Source organism: Anolis sagrei, chromosome Y, assembly GCF_037176765.1.
Source record: "Anolis sagrei isolate rAnoSag1 chromosome Y, rAnoSag1.mat, whole genome shotgun sequence".
NCBI lineage: Eukaryota > Metazoa > Chordata > Lepidosauria > Squamata > Dactyloidae > Anolis > Anolis sagrei.
Genome location: NC_090035.1, coordinates 35,566,764 through 35,582,027, shown reverse-complemented (window position 1 = coordinate 35,582,027; position 15,264 = coordinate 35,566,764). Strand labels below are relative to the sequence as shown.

Genomic DNA, 15,264 nt, shown 5'->3' with positions numbered 1-15,264 from the left:
AGTAAGAAGAATGTGTGTGTGTGTTTTTGTATTTTGGAAGTAGGAATGTTGAACTTCTGGAAGAACTGCCAGAAGAGCTGGAATGGGCCAAACTAAAAGCTTATCCAGTCCAGGACATTAATGTAGTAGCACCCTTTTGTTCTATGTTCCCCAGCAGTGGTGTATTTCTTTTGACATTGCAGATGATATAGCCATCAAAACTAGTAGATGACACTCGATGAATTCATCTAATTGCCTTTTAAAGCCACCCAGGGTGATAACCGTTTGCTCATCTCCTGAAAGCAAATTCCTTATTTTAATTATGCAGTATATGAATAAGTTATAAAATAACCTTTCTTCTAGGTTCTTGTGGGTTTTTTCGGGCTATAGAGCCATGTTCTAGAGGCATTTCTCCTGACGTTTCGCCTGCATCAGAGGTTGAGGTCTGTTGGAAGTAGGAAAAATGGGTTTATATATCTGTGGAATGGCTGGGGTGGGGCAAGGAGCTCTTCCCTGCTGCAGTTAGGTGTGAATGTTTAGCTGATCACCTTCATTAGCATTTGAAGGTCTGCCTGAGCCTGGGAAAATCTGTTGCTGGGAGGTGTTAATCTGTGCCTGGTTTTTTCCTCTCTGTTGTTTAGCTGTTATAATTTTAGAGTTTTTTAATACTGGTAGCCAGATTTTGTTCATTTTCATGGTCTCTTCCTTTCTGTTGAAATTGTCCACATGCTTGTGGATTTCAATGGCTTCTCTGTGTAGTCTGACATGGTGGTTGTTGGTGTGGTCCAGCATTTCTGTGTTCTCAAATAATATGCTGTGTCCAGGCTGGTTCATCAGGTGCTCTGCTATGGCTGACTTCTCTGGTTGAAGTAGTCTGCAGTGCCTTTCATGTTCCTTGATGCGTGTCTGGGCACTGCGTTTGGTGGTCCCTATGTAGACTTGTCCACAGCTGCATGGTATACGGTAGACTCCTGCAGAGGTGAGAGGATCCCTCTTGTCCTTTGCTGAACGTAGCATTTGTTGGATTTTCTTGGTGGGTTTGTAGATTGTTTGTATGTTGTGTTTCCTCATCAGCTTCCCTATGCGATCAGTGGTTCCCTTGATGTATGGCAGGAACACTTTTCCTCTGGGTGGATCTTCATCTTGACTCTCGTGGCTTGTTCTTGGTCTTGCAGCTCTTCTGATGTCTGAGGTGGAGTATCCATTGGCCTGGAGAGCCCAGTTGAGGTGGTTCAGTTCATCTTGGAGGAGGTGGGGTTCGCAGATTCTTTTTGCACAGTCTGCCAAGGCTTTTATGGTGCTTCTTTTTTGACTTGGGTGATGGTTGGAGTTTTTATGTAGATATCTATCTGTGTGTGGGGGTTTTCTGTAGACGGTGTGACCCAATTGTTGATCTGGTTTGCGGATGACTAGGACATCTAGAAAAGGCAGTCTTCCTTCATTTTCTTTTTCCATGGTGAACTGGATGTTTGGGTGGATGCTGTTAAGATGGTCCAGGAACCTGTTGAGTTCTTCTTCTCCATGGCTCCAAATGGTGAAGGTGTCATCCACATATCTGAACCATATCGTGGGTTTTTTGGTTGCTGTTTCCAGGGCTTGTTCTTCAAAGTGTTCCATGTAGAAGTTAGCTATGACCGGGCTGAGAGGGCTCCCCATAGCTACTCCATCTTTCTGTTCGTAGAATTCATTGTCCCACTGGAAGTAACGGGTGGTAAGGCAATGGTGAAACAGAGCCGTGATGTCTTCTGGGAACCTCTGTTTGATGAGTGCCATGGTGTCTGCTACCGGGACCATGGTAAATAGAGATACCACATCGAAGCTGATCAGTTTGTCGTTTGTATTTAGCTTGAGATTGCTGATTTTTTCTATGAAGTGGGCTGAGTCCTTGATGTAGTGTGTAGTGAGCCCAATATGGCTTTGTAACTGTGCAGCAAGAAATTTTGCTAGGCCGTATGTGGGGGATCCAATGGCACTCACGATGGGTCTGAGTGGGGTAGAGTCCTTATGGATTTTTGGGAGTCCATAAAGCCTGGGTGGATGGGCTTCCGATTTACATAGCTGTTGTCGTATGTCAAAGTTTATGGAGGAGTTCTTAATCAGGGTGTTGGTTTTTTTTGGTTATTTTGGCAGTTGGGTCTTGCTTGAGTTTTTTGTATATAGTAGGGTCCAGGAGTTTTCTGATCTTCTCCTTGTATTGTTCAGTATGCATGATAACTGTAGCATTCCCCTTGTCTGCTGGCATAACGAGGATATCCGGATCTGAATTCAGTTCTCTGATGGCTTGTCTCTCCTTCCTAGTAATGTTACTGGAGGGAAGTTTTGCCTTTTTCAGGATCCTTGCTGTTTCTGCTCGTACTTCCTCTGCTTCCTCCTCGGGGAGGCGATAAATTGCTGATTCAACATTGGCAATGATGTTTTCTACTGGGATCCTGGTGGCGGTTACAGCAAAGTTTCCTCCTTTCGCTAGTATGGATACTTGGTCTTCAGAGAGTTGTCTGTCTGTCAGGTTGATGATGGTCCGTGATGTATCCAGTTCTGGTTTCGGCTGTTGCTTTTGGCGTTTGTGGAATTTTTGTTTTTGTCTGTTGGTGTGGACAGCCATGTTTTTCTCCATTTTCCTGTAAGTGAGGTTGTCTATTTTGTCCCAGTCCTGGGAATTCATCTTCTGGCTGATGTTGATATGGAGGTGCAGCAACATCAGCCAGAAGATGAATTCCCAGGTCATAGCTAACTTCTATATGGAACACTTTGAAGAACAAGCCCTGGAAACAGCAACCAAAATGAAGGAAGACTGCCTTTTCTAGATGTCCTAGTCATCCGCAAACCAGATCAACAATTGGGTCACACTGTCTACAGAAAACCCACACACACAGATAGATATCTACATAAAAACTCCAACCATCACCCAAGTCAAAAAAGAAGCACCATAAAAGCCTTGGCAGACCGTGCAAAAAGAATCTGCGAACCCCACCTCCTCCAAGATGAACTGAACCACCTCAACTGGGCTCTCCAGGCCAATGGATACTCCACCTCAGACATCAGAAGAGCTGCAAGATCAAGAACAAGCCACGAGAGTCAAGATGAAGATCCACCCAGAGGAAAAGTGTTCCTGCCATACATCAAGGGAACCACTGATCGCATAGGGAAGCTGATGAGGAAACACAACATACAAACAATCTACAAACCCACCAAGAAAATCCAACAAATGCTACGTTCAGCAAAGGACAAGAGGGATCCTCTCACCTCTGCAGGAGTCTACCGTATACCATGCAGCTGTGGACAAGTCTACATAGGGACCACCAAACGCAGCGCCCAGACACGCATCAAGGAACATGAAAGGCACTGCAGACTACTTCAACCAGAGAAGTCAGCCATAGCAGAGCACCTGATGAACCAGCCTGGACACAGCATATTATTTGAGAACACAGAAATGCTGGACCACACCAACAACCACCATGTCAGACTACACAGAGAAGCCATTGAAATCCACAAGCATGTGGACAATTTCAACAGAAAGGAAGAGACCATGAAAATGAACAAAATCTGGCTACCAGTATTAAAAAACTCTAAAATTATAACAGCTAAACAACAGAGAGGAAAAAACCAGGCACAGATTAACACCTCCCAGCAACAGATTTTCCCAGGCTCAGGCAGGCCTTCAAATGCTAATGAAGGTGATCAGCTAAACATTCACACCTAACTGCAGCAGGGAAGAGCTCCTTGCCCCACCCCAGCCATTCCACAGATATATAAACCCATTTTTCCTACTTCCAACAGACCTCACACCTCTGAGGATGCTTGCCATAGATGCAGGCGAAACGTCAGGAGAAATGCCTCTAGAACATGGCTCTATAGCCCGAAAAAACCCACAAGAACCTAGTGGAAAAAACCTTTTTTAATATATCCAATTCCATACCTTTATGTTGTTTCCATTGCTTTTCCAGCCCCCCCCCCCCCATGTTAAAATGTTTCCTAATTTATTGTGGCATCATTGGCATATATGATGCCTCTGAGCATGTAGAATGAGGGAAAAGCAAATTCTAAACAAAGAAGGAATGCCATTTGGCACTGTGATTCTTTTATTAATAGTGAGTTGTTGAATGTTTTGGGCTTTCCCTATGTTTTTCTTTTTGCCATGCTTATTTCATTTTTTAGACTGAAGATGGTTTTGGTTTTCTTTTCCCCAAAACATCCTTTCTTCCTTTCATGCAGGACAATGAATAAAAAGTGCCTGAAGCAGCACTGAAAAGTGTGTTGGTGGATAATAGGTTAATGACAGATTTTAAAAGAAGTTCAATACAAGAGTAGGGCATGTTTTTGTTCCCAGAGGAAAATTCATTTAGGAGGGGAACTGTGTTCAGGTTGTGTTCTAAAGACCATAGGGTGGGCTCAAAGGAAAGTCGGTGGAAAATATGAAATTTTAAAAAATGAATTTCAACATTTCCCACCAAACATAAACATCACAGCTCAATTCTGAGCATGTCTGTATGTTCCTATACAAATTGACCCAGGTTTAAAGATCACAGATATAGCTAGTGAAGTCCTTCCTGGTGGCTGCTCCTAAACTTTGGATTCTGCCAAGGGATGTGCAGTTGTTCCTTTTCCTGCATTCTTTTTACTGGCAGACCAATTTCTTATTTAAACAAGTTTTCAGCTTTTAACTGCTTGGTGCACAGCATGTTGATTTTAATGTACTTTTATCTATGCCGAATTCATGTTTCTAAGTATTTCAGAGTTTTTAATATTTGTATTTCAGTTTGTTTCTAGCTGTATTATTTTAATTATTGGGCAAGTTGTTTGGGTTCCATATGGAAGAAAGGCAGGTTATACATTAAATAAGTGAGCTCCAGGGCAACAATTTCTTGGGGTGCAAAGAACAGTCCAGTTCTCAGCTACTTTGGGCCTAATACTACGAAAAATGTGGGATATAATAAAATAGTTGCAGACATAGCAAAATGAGTGGAGCAACATCTGATTATTTGAGCCTAAGGAAAGGGGGCACATTGTTGTTCTGGTTCTGGCAGCAAAATATCTCAGCATGGTGCCATTTTTCCTGGTGCTACCACTGAAGTGAACCCCTGCAAGCATTCTTTGTTAACAAAGAAGGGCTAAAGTTGGAAAAATATTTTTTTGGACTGCAACACCCAGTGCGGTCAAGCTGCAGGGAGAGAACATTGCTAAGTGCTCTGTTAGTTGGCAAAGTCGTGTCATTTTTCTCCCAACAGGAGTTATATTTTGAACTGAGTAATTTGTCCTCCAGGCTTCTCCGTACAGCACCAACCGAGATCCGGGGGACGGGGAGGCGGGGTCGCAGTGGTCTATAGAGATTCCATCCATCTGACCAGGAGTCCCGTCCCGCAGACCACAAATTTTGAAGGCGTCCACCTGAGGGTGGGTGACTGGGACAGAATAGGGATTCTGCTAGTGTACCGTCCACCTCGCTGCACTACAGTCTCCCTACCTGAGTTAGCGGGGGTGGTCTCGAGCCTGGCGTTGGAGTCCCAACGGCTTCTTGTGCTGGGGGACTTCAATATCCATGCCGAGGCGACCCTCACAGGAGCGGCTCAGGACTTCATGTCTGCCATGGCGACCATGGGGCTGTCCCAACAAATATCTGGCCCCACCCACTGTGCTGGACATACATTGGACTTGGTTTTCTGCCAGGGATGGGAGCAGGGTGGCGGTGTGGAGGAGTTGTCCATCTCTCCGTTGCCATGGACTGACCACTTCCTGATCAGATTTAGGCTCACTGCGCCCCCTAACCTCCGCAAAGGTGGAGGACCCATTAAGATGGTCCGCCCCAGGAGGCTTATGGATCCGAATGGATTCCTGACGGCTCTTGGGAATTTTCCCGCCACCTCGGTAGGTGACCATGTCGACGCCTTGGTCGCTCTCTGGAATGGGGAGATGACCAGGGCAATTGACATGATTGCTCCAGAACGTCCCCTCTCAAGTAGCCGAGCTAAACCAGCTCCTTGGTTTACTGAGGAGCTGGCAGTGATGAAGCGAAGGAAGAGGGAACTAGAGAGCGTGTGGCACTCGGACCCAAGCGAGTCAAATCGAGCACGGTTTGTGTCCTTTCTAAGGGCATATGCCGCGGCAATAAAAGCCGCAAAGAAAACTTTCTTTGCGGCCACTATTGCGTCTGCAAAAAACCATCCGGCAGAGTTGTTTCGGATTGTCAGAGGTCTTTTAACTCCCGCCACCTCAGGCGGGAGCCCTGACAATTCGGTCACGCGCTGCGAAGCATTTGCTCGGTTCTTTGCAGACAAAGTCGCCTTGATCCGTTCTGGGCTGGACACCATGTTAAATGCAGTCTCCGAGGATGTGACACGAGCACCTGCTTGTCCTATTTTGATGGATTCTTTTCAGTTTGTGAAGCCCGAGGATGTGGACAAGATACTCGGAGGAATGAGGCCCATCACGTCCATCCTAGACCCCTGCCTATCCTGGCTTCTGAGGGAGGCCAGAGGGGGATTGGCTGAGTGGGTAACGGTGGTGGTTAATGCCTCCCTTCGGGAAGGCAAGATTCCAGCGAGCCTAAAACAGGCTATTATAAAACCGCTGTTGAAGAAACCATCATTGGACCCCACTAAATTTGACAACTTTCGGCCTGTTTCCAATCTCCCCTTTTTGGGCAAAGTCATGGAAAGCGTGGTGGCCTCACAACTCCAGGTATTCTTGAGAGACACGGATTATCTGGATCCGGCACAGTCTGGTTTCAGACCGGGGCATGGTACCGAGACGGTCTTGGTCGCCTTAGTGGATGATCTGCGCCGGGGGCTAGACAGGGGGAGTGTGTCCCTGTTGGTGATCCTGGACCTCTCAGCGGCCTTCGATACCGTCGACCACGGTATCCTTCTGGGGCGCCTTGCGGAAATGGGTCTTGGGGGCACTGCTTTGCAGTGGCTCCAGTCATTTCTGGAGGGCCGTACCCAGAAGGTGTTATTGGGGGACTCCTGTTCAACACCACAGCCTTTGACCTGTGGGGTTCCTCAGGGCTCTATATTGTCCCCCATGCTGTTTAACATCTACATGAAGCCGCTGGGTGAGATCATTCGGAGTTTCGGTGTGCAGTGTCATCTGTACGCAGATGATGTCCAACTCTGTCACTCCTTCCCACCTGCTACTAAGGAGGCTGTCGAGGTCCTGAACCGGTGCCTGGCCGCTGTAATGGACTGGATGAGGGCGAACAAACTGAAATTAAATCCAGACAAGACAGAGGTACTCCTGGTCAGTCGCAAGGCCGAGCAGGGTTTAGGGTTACAGCCTGTGCTGGATGGGGTCGCACTCCCCTTGAAGGCGCAGGTTCGCAGCTTGGGTGTGATCCTGGATTCATCGTTGAGCCTGGATCCCGAGGTTTCAGCGGTGACCAGGGGAGCATTTGCACAGCTTAGGCTCGTGCGCCAGCTGCGCCCGTACCTTGGGAAGTCTGACTTGGCCACGGTGGTACACGCTCTGGTCACATCCCGCCTTGACTACTGCAACGCTCTCTACGTGGGGCTGCCCTTGAAGACAACCCGGAAGCTTCAGCTAGTCCAGCGCGCGGCAGCCATGTTACTAACAGGAGCAGGACGCAGGGAGCATACAACGCCCTTGTTGTTCCAGCTCCACTGGCTGCCGATCTGCTACCGGGCCCAATTTAAGGTGCTGGTGCTATCCTACAAAGCCCTAAACGGTTCCGGCCCAAAATACCTTTCGGACCGCATCTCGGCCTATGAGCCCACGAGGACCTTGAGATCGTCTGGGGAGGCCCTTCTCTCGATCCCGCCTGCTTCACAGGCACGCCTGGCGGGGACGAGGGATAGGGCCTTCTCAGTGGTGGCCTCCCGGCTGTGGAACACCCTCCCTGTTGACATCAGACAGGCGCCCTCCCTTATGTCCTTCCGGAAGAGCCTGAAGACATGGCTATTTGAGAAGGCATTTAACTAAATGCTACAGTAACTGGAAATGACAACTGGAACTGAATATAGACTACGAGATTGGTTATGATTCTATGATAAGATGAAGCGGTTATTTTAGTGTAATTAGATGATAGTGTATTAGTGATATGTTGTTTTTTGTCGTTGTAGTTATTGTAAAATATGTTTTTTATATGTTGTACACCGCCGCGAGTCGCCCTAGGGCTGAGAGCGGCGGTTAACAAATGCAGCAAATAAATAAAATAAATAAATAATTGTTAAAGGAACAAGCATAAATATTTATTTACAGTATTTATACCCCGCCCTTCTCACTTAGATCGGCTTTATGGAAGACACATACGACAAACATTCAGTGCTGATTATACAATCTTATTTCTGGCATCTTGGAGGCTGTGCTTGACTCTGGCCACGGGGAGATGCTGTCGCTCCATCTTCTATGCCAGTGGTTCTCAACCTGGGGTCCCCAGATGTTTTTGGCCTTCAACTCCCAGAAATCCTAACAGCTGGTAAACTGGCTGGGATTTCTGGGAGTTGTAGGCCAAAAACATCTGGGGACCCCAGGTTGAGAACTGTTCTATGCCGAGGAGCTTTCCTCCGATCGATGTCCTTAAGGGTGCCTTCATTCCCTCTCCACGATGCGGTACCTATTTTATCTACTTGCATTTCTGCTTTCCACCTGCTATGTGGGCAGGTGAGCTGGGGCTAAAAGTGGGTGCTCACCCTGACCCGGGCTTGAACTGCCAACCGTATGATCAGCAGGATTTTTCTGCAGCTTTGCGGTTTAGCATGCTGTGCTAAGCCCACCCTCTCAAATACCTCAATAGTACCAGATCTTTTCAGACCTTAAAAGCAAAGGAGGGCCAGTCCTGGTTAATACTTGGATGGGAAACCAGCAATGAATACTGTCAACTATATTTCAGATGAAGGAACTGGCAGGACTACTTCTAAGTTTTTCCTGCCCATTGGATTGCAAATTGAAAGCCTGCACAACAAACACAAAACTGTTGAAGGCTCATGAAGACAGATCCAAAATTGACAGCCCTTATTTTTTATTTTTCTGTGCTGTGCAGAGCAGACTTTTAAAGCAGAATAAGACCTCTAACTCCCTGTATTTCACACACTCCCGTGTGGAACTACTACTTTCTTATAGTTTCATACTGACCCTAAGGTGGTGTCAGTGGGTTAACCCTTGTGCCAGCAAGATCGTGGTTCAAATTCAGGGAGAGTGGGTTGCGCTCCCTGTCAGCTCCAGTTCCCCATGCGAGGACATGAGAGAAGCCTCCCACAAGGACGGTAAAACATCCAGGCATCCCCTTGGCAACATCCTTGCAGACAGCCAATTTTTTCACACCAGTAGCGACTTGCAGTTTCTCAAGTTGCTCCTAACATGAAAAAAAATACTGATCCTTTTGGATTAGTTCCCAAGTGGTCCCTTCATTAAACAAAGTTAGATAACAGTCTCAGGCAGCAAATATTAGGGGACACTGCCCAGCTCCTCCTCATAAGCTACCAGCTCATTCTTTTCTCTTAGAATAGAGTTTGTCTCACAGTCTGTTCTGCATCCCCAAGTTGCTCAGAAGTAATGGAGGATGCTCTCCTATTGTCAGTGCTGGAGTTTCAGCTCCGAGTCCGTCAGCTTGTGTCTATTGCAGGCCAGGTCTGATGTTTTGTCCTTTGCCACAGGCAGAAATATATCCTGGGCAGGCACTACAGACTTCCTTAAGCCCATTTCTTTTCTTTTCTTTTTGAAAGGATTTTGATTAAAGTTATATAAGATTACATGGAAAGAAGGGGAATATTTAAAAGAAGATAGAAAAGTAGGAATAATAGCTTAATACCCACTCCCAAACAACAACAGCTCAAAAATAGAAAAGGAGGGGAGAAAAGAGAGGGGAAAAAAGGGCGGGGGGAAAGAAGGTAAAAAAACCCCCAACTATATATATGAAAAATTACTTCTATTTCATCTTCAGGTTCTTAGTCTCATTAGTTTCCCAGACTTTTTTAAAAAAAACCCGTTTCCTCTTATTCTCTTTTCTCTTTATCATAGTTTTTAAAGAGGGCCCAGTCCATCCTCTTTATCGGGTTCCTGGTATTCTTTTTTTTTTTTAAGTCAGTTCGTCCATATCACTTATTTCTCTAATTTTGACCAGCCATTCATCAATGGCTGGTCAAAATTAGAAACTTTATCCTGTTTCCAAAATTTCGCTAAGGTTATTCTTGCCGCTATCGTAAAATATGTGAATAATTTATCTTCATTTTCGTTCAGCTGTAATTCCAGGTCTGTAAAACCTAGCAAATAATATTCTGGTTTCTTTTTAAATGGCGCTCCATGCAGTCATGCCGGCCACATGACCTTGGAGGTGTCTACGGACAACGCTGGCTCAAGAAATATAGATGAGCACCACACCTCAGAGTCAGACATGACTGGACTTAATGTCAGGGGACTACCTACCTACCTTCTTTTTAAATACTCTTTTCAAAAAAAATGTGTGTTTCCTCATGGACCAACGTCCAGTATTTCATTGTTTCTTTGCAAGTCCACCAAATTTTTTATATATGAGAGCCAATTTGGGGTGGTGGTGGTGGTGGTATACCATCTGTGGAACATTTTAATCCAATTCTCTTTCAGATCTATTGCATAAGTATATTTTAATTTTTTGTTCCACATTTTTCCCACTCTCTAAATTGAATAGGCCTTCTTATATTCTCTGATTTCTGAAAAAAAATTCCCTAGCTTCTCGATCATACCACATGTAGGCATGCCAACCTACAAGTAAATCGAATACCTCTAAATTTAAAAATTTCTCTTTATCAAGAGTCATCCAATCTCTTACCCATAAGAGTGCGCATGCTTCGTGATATATTTTTAGATCCGGAAAACCCAGTCCACTTCTTGATTTTTTATCTGGATTTAAGTACTTTATTCTTGGTCTTTTTTCATCCCAAACAAATTTCATTAAATCTTTATTCCATTTTTTAAACAAAGTTTGATTTCTGATTATGGGTATATTCTGGAATAAAAATAGTAGTTTCTGTAAGACATTTATTTTTACTAGAGAGATCCTACCTAGTAAAGATAGTTTCAAAAATTTCCATTTCTTAAGGTCTTTCCGAATGTTATTCCAGATCCTTTCATAATTGTTCTTCAAAAGTTGACAATTTCTCGCCGACAGCCAAATGCCTAAGTATTTTATCTTCTTTACTATTTCCATACCTGTATCATTTGCAATTCTTGGTTGTTTGTCCATATCTACATTCTTAGTTAAAATTTTAGTTTTCCCTTTGTTTTAAATTTTAAAACCTACCACCTTTCCAAATTCGTGTATTTTTTAAATCCAATTTTGCAAATTGTTGATTTGGTCTTCCACGATACCTAACAAATCATCGGCAAAGGCTCTTATTTTATATTCCTGTTTTCCAAATTTTGCGCCTTTATATATTTGCATCTTTTATTTTCTTCATCAGAGGTTCTAAGGCCATTATGAATATTAATGGGAATAAAGGGCAGCCTTATCTTGTTCCTTTTGTAATAAAAAATTCATCAGTCATCTGGCCGTTTATCCTTATTTTAGCTTTTTGCAAATTATATATGGCATTAATTGCATTATTAAATTTGGCTCCCATGTCTAATTTTTGTGTCAATATCTTAAAGAAGTCCCCATTTAAGTTGTCAAAAGCTTTTTCTGCGTCAAAAGATAAAACAGCGAATTCTTTTTGGTGGTTCGACTCATAGTATCCTATCAAATCTAAGACTGTATGGATATTATCTTTCATATATCTATCTGGGAGGAATCCTGTTTGTTCTTCCCCTAACCACTCATTTAAAAATTCCTTTTGTCTTGTGGCCAGGATATTTGCAAAGATTTTGTAATCAACATTCAAGAGAGAAATTGGTCTATAGTTCTTAATATCGAAATCAGCTGTACCTTCCTTGTGTATCATAATAATGTCCACTTCATTCCAAGATTCTGGAATTATTTGGTAAGTTAGTGCCTCGTTTAAGACCTTCTTTAAGACTTCATTGATTTATAGAAACCTCCTGTAAATCCGTCTGGCCCTGGGACCTTGACTGCACCCATTTTATTTATTACTTTTTCTATTTCATCTGCTGTTATTTCCTTATTCAGTTTTTCCCTAACTTCTTCAGAATTGTTTTGCAATTTCATTTGGCCTATATATTCCATAATCTCTTCCTTATTTATCTTCTTCTTCGAATATAGTTGCCCATGATTTTTTTTTTTGAATTCTTCCATTATCTTCTTATCTGTAGTTAATACCTTATCTCCAGAATTTATCTTTGTTATTTGTTTGGCTTGTTTTTTTTCCATACTTGTCTTGCCAACCACTTCCCTGATCTATTTGCATTTTCAAATGTCTGTTGTTTTAGGAACTTCAACTCTCTAGCTTGTAATTCAAGTTCTAATTGGGATTTCTCCTGTTTTAATATCGCTAATTCTTTAATCAATTTTTTATTCTCGGGTTTCCTCATTAATTCAGATTCTTTATTTTCTATTTTAGTCATGGTATCTTTCATTGCTTTATTTCTTTCTTTATTTTTCCTGGCCCCATGCTGGATCAAACATCCCCTAAGAACCGCTTTAAGTGCATCCCATATCACTTGTGGTTTCATATCTGCTGTGTCATTAATTAGAAGGTACTCTTGAATTGTTTTATTATAATATTCCTTATCTTCTTCTGTTTTAATCAGATTTTCAATTAGTCTCTTTTCTACATTGATTTCTGTGATTTATTATTGTTTCCAGGGAACAATGGTCTGATAAGTCTCATGGACTTAAGCCCATTTATGACTTAGTTCCTCCAAGTTGAAACAAGGAGAAAGTTTGGGGTAGCTCATGAGGACATTGCCTCCCACAAATAAGATTTCTCTCCTCGTCTGCCTTGCTCATGAATTTTTTTTTATTCCTTATATTTCTAACATTTTCAAGAATGAGACATTGAAAACCATTAACACCTGGGACTCTTCTATTTGCTGTGTTCATATTCCATTGGTAATGTGCTCCTTTTCTTTGGATGCCACCCTAAACTGTATTTCTTAATGCTTGAATGAAAGTTTAAGTTACTGCAATGCTAGAAATGTGGAGATTTAAGGTAAAATGTAATTACTAGGGGACTGGATTCTTATTGTGGAAGCCCAGTGTGAGTAGCAAGAGGAGACAAGCCCGTTTCCTTTCTATTAGCCAGCTGCTGGTGCCTATGCATGAGGATCACTTTGATACTCTGATTATTCTACCCAATAATTTCCCCCCTTTCAGCCGAAAAATGTAGGAGGAAAGGACATTTTGATGCCACTAGGAGGCAGAAAACTATGCCAATTTGCTTTAATTCAGCCAGCAATCTTAGCAGCAGATGCCCTAATTTTAGTCCCCTCAGACCTGGCATATCTGATTGGTTCTTATCGCACAGCACTCCTGAAGGTGGGCTTACCTGCTTTGAACTGGATTATATGGCAGTGTAGATGCGTTCAGAGCAGGCATGGGCTAACTTGGGCCCTTCAGGTGTTTTGGACTTCAGCTCCCACAATTCCTAACAGCCTCAGACCTCTTCTGTTTACTTTTCACTTTCCTTGTCTGCTTAAGTGACTGAGGGGGGAAAGGAAAGGTCCTGAGGCTATTGGGAATTGTGGGACTTGAGGTCCATAACACCCGGAGAGCCCATATGCCCATGCTGGGTCCTGAGTGTCATGCCCAAGGCCTGTGATCCAAATCCATCCTGCCATGTTCTATGTGGCACATATTTCAGAGCTGATAGCATTTCAAATGGTTGTCCTTGCACATTGCTTTGTGCTTGTTATTATTCACAGATTGTGGTCAATGGTTGAGGCCAGTGTGCAATATGGTTTCTCAGGTTATTTTATTATACCTTAAGGCAGGGGTCGTCAAACTAAGGCCCGAAGCCCGGATACGGCCCTCCAAGTTCATTTACTCGGCCCTCGCTCAGGGTCAACCTACGTCTGAAACAACTTGAATGCACACAATAACAACAACAATCCTATCTTATCAGCCAAAAGCAGGTCCACACTTCCCATTGAAATACTAATACATTTATATCGGTTAAAATTGTTCTACACTTTAATTATTGTATAGTTCTTAAATGGGATTTTTTTTTTTTTGCATTACAAATATGTGCAGTGTGCATAGGAATTCATTCATGTTTTTTTTCCCCTCAAATTATAATCCAGCCCTCCAACAGTTTGATAGACGGTGACCTGGTCCTGTGTTTAAAAAGTTCGAGGACCCCTGCCTTAAGGTATAGTGACATTTATACAGTCTTACCATTGCACATTGTCGTTTGGAGGCAACAATATGGCTGATGTGGATCAGGGATGAAGATGAGCTTGACACTCATGCTTTATGGTTTGCTTCTACCATTTCTCTCTCTGCTTTTTTCATAGTTTCAGCGTCCTTTACAGCACTCTGATGGGTAGAAATTAGGCTTTCCCCATAATAAATGTACCAATAAAACTGCATATGTTGCTTTTTGTCGTATTGTGAAGCTGTTACAGATTGTATCCAGGAAGCAATGCAATAAGAGAAAGGTTGTAATGCAATGGGTTAAACCCTTGTGCTGACAGGACTGCTGACCAAAAGGTCAGCAATTCAAATCCAGGAAGCGGGGTGAGCTCCTGTCTGTCAACTCCAGTTTCCCACAGGATCCTAAAACATTCGGGCTTCCTCTGGGCAACATCCTTGCAGATGGCCAATTTTCTCACACCAGAAGCAACTTGCAGTTTCTCAAGTCGCTCCTGACACAAAAAAGTCCCCTCAGGTGGGAAACTTTGACCAAGTGTTATACTATTGTCATTTTATTAATCTATTTCTGTATATCCTTCTTTTTTACCAGTCTGGAACCAAAGGCAACCTACAAATGTTAAAACACATACAACTAAAATGTTACATTATCCAAAAGTTATAATTAAACTATCAATAAAATTAAAAGCAGTTAAAATAGACAACTAAAAAGAACAACGAACACATATAAGCACAATCAAGGTCTTTTCCCTTAAAGGACAGCCCTCAAACATTTGTTTATGTGCTTCCAAAGTGACAGCAAGGAGAGCTCCCTTGAAAGGGAGGGCAGTGTTAGAGGACAGTTTTCCATGCTGCTTGTCCTGCACTTCTTCATCAAGGTAGATTTGATGGAAGAGTTTGTTCTATTTCCTGTGCTGAAATATGGCTACCAGTCCAGTAAGCTTCGCCCAGTGTCCTAGTCGAGCATCCAGACCACCACATTCTCATTATTTTTGAATAAATCTGTATTTGTGTATGCAAACATGATGAGATATCTTGGAGTTGAGACCCAAGTCAAACAAAGAATAAATTTATGTATCATATACATCTATGCC

General features: G+C 43.1%; 1 protein-coding gene across 2 annotated transcripts in view; it reads left to right on the top strand.

The window, feature by feature from the left end:
• LOC137095130 (leucine zipper protein 1-like) overlaps positions 1-15,264 on the top strand; it is a 157,008-nt gene that overhangs the window by 26,603 nt on the left and 115,141 nt on the right. Inside the window, exon 2 of one of the 2 annotated variants that reach the window (XM_067461425.1) lies at positions 14,101-14,168. The exons of the other annotated variant lie outside the window; for it this stretch is intronic. The gene's annotated coding sequence lies outside the window, so the exon portion shown is untranslated. The remainder of the gene's footprint in view (positions 1-14,100; positions 14,169-15,264) is intronic. 2 annotated transcript variants of the gene reach the window in all.